We start from the raw sequence: 6043 nt of genomic DNA, 5'->3' as shown, positions 1-6043 counted from the left end.
AAGATTATTGGGGACCTTCCGACCTTCCTGTTTTGCACGAGAACCAAGAAGAAAATAAAACATCAAGCAATCTGTCTTTTTACAGAAACAACACCACACACTGAACTGGCAAACGTCCAACTTAAAAGTTTGTAGCGTCTACGTGCAACATAGAAAGAGTCCATTGTAATCCACTCAAATGTTTTAACACGATTATAGCTGTCTAACATATAAAGATTTCATTGTCTTACTATGGCTCAGGTTCTTATCTTACTTTTCATGTTTTCCTTACACGCCTATTCTGAACAATGAATAATTCACCTGACGGTTACTGGCAGGAATATCTAACGAGCATTTCATTTTAACATTTTTGTAGCAGTTTTAATTTTCTGAAAAGTATTTTTAACTTTTTTTCTCTTCAAATGATACTAAGAAGATACGTTGAAAGAAATGAAATGGAAACTGAATCTTCAAACACTAGTACTTTTTAAAACCTATTTTCAAATAACAGAACACACGTAATTGGTGCCTATTTTACTAATTTTGTTACATTTTAATTGAAAACAAACTTCATTTTTATTCACAATACAGTTACGTGTATCATTGATTTTATAGATCAAGAGTTATCATTTTTTTGTTTCATACGCTTTAGTCTTAATATGATTTGTTTAAAGATCAAATGAAATTTAGTTTTGTTACAATTAACTGATATTTAGGTTAAATCTAATTGAAGCACATTTAAAGTAATATTTCGCTTTTGAGGATATTGTGAAATTTAAATTAAAACAATAGAATGGAGTAAATCTTAATTTTTACTCAATTTTTCAAGCGATAATACATGTGAGCTGTTTGTGAGTTTTAATTAGGACATAACATTCATTGAGATAGTGGGTTAGTAATCTATTGGTTAAAAGAAATCATTGTCAGAAAACAATGACAATAAGAAGCAAGCACAACCAGAAACACACACGATACGTATTGTCTATGAAGTCATATATAAACAATGCTTGACCTATTTGTTATCGATAGAGAGTAAATATTACTTGGTGTCATGATCGTATTATTCTTTTAGTTGAGTATTGCTTAAACATTGATTACAATATTGATTACTATTTAAATACTTTATACAACCTTATACCCATTTTCTTAAAAAATAACTTGTTTATGGTGTCGTGTCCGAAGGCAGTTTTCAAAATTAGTATGAAAATCGTTATTTTTTACGTAATATTCAGATTGTTTGACCAGTATATAATATAGCCCTATAATATTAATAGTGTTAATTAAATGATCGTTTCTTTCCTTTTACTACTCGAAGTCCTCATTTAATGGATCAATATACATGGGTAGTTACAAATACATCAACATTACCATACATAGAACAATGAAATATAATTACGAAATTTTGTTAATGTTTGAAATTAAAAATGCCTAAAAAAACCAATCAACATATCATGTGTAATATCAGAACAGTGGCTAATGTGCGTTCTATAGTGTCTCATTATGAAACCCTTTGATATCAATTACAAAGGGAAAAAATACCGGTGAACTTCTTTAGGTTTTAACTATTATATATTGTACTGGGCACGTTTGTAGACACGAGATATAATAGATCAAAGTAAGATTATTGGGGACCTCCTTGTTTTGCACGAGAACCGAGACTAAAATAAAACATCAAACAATCTGTCTCTTTACAGAAACATCATCACACATTGAACTGACAAACGTCCAACTCAAAAGTTTTTAGCGTCTACGTGCAACATAGAAAGTAACCCACTCACATGTTTTAAAACGATTATAGCTGTCTAACATATAAATGATTTTATTGTCTTACTATGGATCAGGTTCTTATCTCCATGTTTTCCTTACACGCCTATTCTGAACAATGAATAATTAACCCGACGGTTACTGGCGGGAATATCTAACGAGCATTTCATTTTAACATTTTTGTAGCAGTTTTATTTTTCTGAAAAGTATTTTTAACTTTTTTTCTCTTCAAATGATACTAAGAAGATACGTTGAAAGAAATGAAATGGAAACTGAATCTTCACACACCAACTACAAGTACTTTTTAAAACCTAATTTCAAATAACAGAACACATGTAATTGGTGCCCTTTTTACAAATTTTGTTACATTTTAATTGAAAAACAAACCTTCATTTTTATTCACAATATAGTTATGATTGATTTTATGTATCAAGAGTAATAATTTTTGTGTTACATACGCTTTAGTCTTAATATGATTTGTTTAAAGATCAATTGAAATTTAGTTTTGTTACAATTAACTTATATTTAGGTTAAATGTAATTGGTGCACATTTAAAGTAATATTTTGCTTTTTTGGATATTGTGAAATTTGAATTAAAACAATAAATTGGAGTAAATCCTAATCTTCACTCAATTTTTCAAACGAAAATACAATTAAGCTGTTTGTGAGTTTTGATTAGGACATTATATTGCATTGAGATAGTGTGTTTATAATCTGTTGGTTAAAAGGTATCCTTGTCAGAAAAAAATGACAATAAGAAGCAAGAAACAAGAAGCAAGCACAATAAGAAACACACACGATATATATTGTCATATATAAACAGTGCATGACCTAGTTTTTTTTCGTGAGAGAATAAACATCACTTGGTGTCATGATCGTGTTATTCTTTTAGTTGAGTATTGTTTGAACATTGATTACAACATTGATTACTTATTAAATACTAAATACAACCTTATACCCATTTTCTAAAAAAATAATCTGTTTATAGTGTCGGGTCCGAAGGCAGTTTTTAATATTAGTATGAAAATCGTTATTTTTGCATAATGTTCAAGTTGTACGACCAGTATAAAATATATGCCCTACAATATTAATAGTGTTAATTGTGATGTCCGTATCTTCCCTGTAACTACTCGAAGTCCTCATTGAATGGATCAATATACAGGGGTAGTTACAAATACATCAACATGACCATGCATAGAATTATGAAATTTCGTTAATGTTTAAAATAAAAAAAAAACATAAAATAAAACAACATATGACACGTGTACTATTAGAACAGTGACTAATGTGCTTTACTGTCCCGTTATGAAATTCTTTGATTTCAATTAAAAAGGAAAATAAAAGTTACGGGTGAAAAACTTTCTCTTGGTTATTACTACAATACATTGTATTTGTCACGTTTGTAGAAACGAGATTTAATAGATCAAAGTAATATAATGGGGGACTTTCTTGTTTTGCACGAGAACCAAGTCTAAAATAAAACATCAAACAACCTGTCTCTTTACAGAAACATCATCACACATTGAACTGACAAATTAAACGTCCAACTTGGAAATTTGTTCTGCCTACGAGCAACATAGAGACATTTCACTGTTACACACTGAGATATTTTTACATAAAACGATAATGGCTGTGAGCATATAAATGATTTCATTGTATTACTGCGACTTGGTTTCTCATCTCGTTATCCATATTTTCCTTTACCACCAATTCATAACAGTGAATAATCAACCGAACGAGTGGCAGGAATGTATGGCAAACATTTCTTTTAAACAATTTTTTCTATTAGCAGTATTTATTTTCTGACACGCAATTAATTTTACTTTTTTTCTCATATAGTAGATATTAATTTAAGAAGGTTATTGTAGGTATGTTTGATTTATGTTCAAGATATATCTACTTTGAGCCTCATTAAGACCACGTACATGTAAATATCATCCATTTTAGTTTAGATTGTTCATCCCTACCCACTCTTTGAAATATCTAGCCATGCAGTTGTTCTTTTTTATTTAAATTGTACGGAATGTTTTAATAGTTAGACAATAAAGAAAAGAAACCGGACACAGTATATACACTAAAAAGTATAGTTCAACAATTAAGCATCATATCATATTAAAGTTTTAAGCTTTAATTCCTGCGCTGGCACGGGATATCATCTAGTTGTATTAAAATCGATACATTGTTAAACTGGGATAAATGCACCTTTAGAGATATACAAAATCACCAAATTTCTCATACAGCAATGCATTTATTTATTTTTTTGGATGAAATAAACAATTTTGTTTTAAAATAATGTATACAAAACAAAAAAAGACAGAGTAATGCACAAACTAACTGTTTACAAAATACCAATTTTTACACGTTTTCAATATATTTTTTATTTTAAATGAAACGATTGACTTTTGAATCATTACAATGCACGAAAAGGGGGGGGGGGGGTTCAACAGCTTATTTATTACACATACATATCAAGTTTTTCTTCCGCCTTACAGTCACGCACGCGCAGGGGAATGTAACTACTGCAGCGTGACTTACACTGACATATAGTACCAGCAAGTGGCCTCTAGGAAAAAATCGTTTTCAATAAGAACTAATAGTATGTCTGCATCTATTAAGTTTCACTCTCTATGAATTCATATTTCTGATAACATACATCAAACAACTAGGAACTAATATCATCTGTATATGTATTAAGTTACACAACATACATCGAATAACTTTAAAATTCGATTTTATTCTCAGTGCTACAAACCCTCTTACACTATTTTCAGACAACAAACGCAATCAAGTGTCACTTTTCTCTCGGTGTCAAAAACATTCCAGTGTGTTAGCATGTGTAATTTGGTGCGAGTTTGATCGACTTTACTGATATTGAGCGACTTATTATGTGTGTCACCTACCGTATAATAAGGTTTATTGCATTTCATATTTTTTGGCACCCACTACGTCAGATTAAGGGTACGTAATCTGTGCGAAAAACGTTAATAGCTTTGTTCATATATGAAATATAACTAAATTAAACTAAACAATAGATCACATGTCTTGGTGTCTTGGGGGGGGGGGGTATTTTGTTTGAAGAAACAAATCTCTGTATGCAATTCTGGATTCGGTGAGACGTAACTAAATATCTTTTTGGTTGTGTAACTAACATTGCCTTAACAACCTGTACAGGTACATGTAATTGTAGAACCGAATTAGTTTACTGTGGACTTTTTTATTAAACATGATAACAAAATATTTCTTATTTTTTTGTCTCACATACCCTCATATGTTAATCAGACAAACACCAAACATATACGTTATTACCGCTTTAGGGCCATGTTCCTCATATGAATGAAAAGAACACATTAAACCATTTCAAGTCCACCAACGAAGATATTTCATATTCATTCACTCATTATTTTTAATGTACCGATGGTGGCTTAGTATCATGTAAATTATTTTATAATTTCCTTTTTCTATTAGGTTCATTTCTTATCTCCCTTTTCCATATGATCCACACCAAAAATAATCAAAGAAGAAAAGACTGTTGTTGAACATTTCATTTTCGAAGGAAATTTATTCTCTTAAGACAGTAAAAACAAAAATAAAAGGCGTAATTTAAAAACATACCATTAAAAACCCTTTGATATTGTGTATTCAGGTAAAAAAAAATTGATATTAATACGTGTATATACAGAACAGGATAAACATTGTGTAGTTCAAACATTTTAGAAATTGAAACCAGAAATAAGGTTATCTTTTGTCATTTATTCTTCAGAGCAAAACAAAAAAAAATCTAACTCAAAGCAATCACCAAATTGTTACTCTTCTTTTCGGAGTTGGTATCATATGTTTATGTCATAATCAAACATTAAAAAGAGTAAAAGAATATAAAACTGAATTACCATTTGAAAAATGAGACACCTATTCAAATAACTTTTCTTTTTTTTCTTTTTTCTTTTTTAAAAATTGAGATTTACAACACACTGTGATATCCGAATGTTTAGAATCACTATATACCAGAACTGAAGTGAAATTAGTTCATATATACTGAACAGTTTTATGTACACATGAATATAAAAATGTATTTTTATTGTTTGCTATAAAAATATTAAACGTTTTGATTCATTTATAATAATATGGTTTTAATAACAAAAAATCTAGATTTTTGTATGACATTTACTGATAAATACAAAACAAAAATGTTTAAAATTGCAATCAAGTATTATCTGAAAAAAAACCCCCATATTTTAAATAAATAAACATTCTAGTTAATGTAATATTGCATAGTTGGGAAAAAAGAAAAATATCCAACGTG

The sequence above is a fragment of the Magallana gigas genome, chromosome 1 (genome assembly GCF_963853765.1).
Source record: "Magallana gigas chromosome 1, xbMagGiga1.1, whole genome shotgun sequence".
In the NCBI taxonomy this organism is placed as follows: domain Eukaryota; kingdom Metazoa; phylum Mollusca; class Bivalvia; order Ostreida; family Ostreidae; genus Magallana; species Magallana gigas.
The sequence above is the reverse complement of the archived record's forward strand: the minus strand, read 5'-3'. Positions refer to the sequence as shown.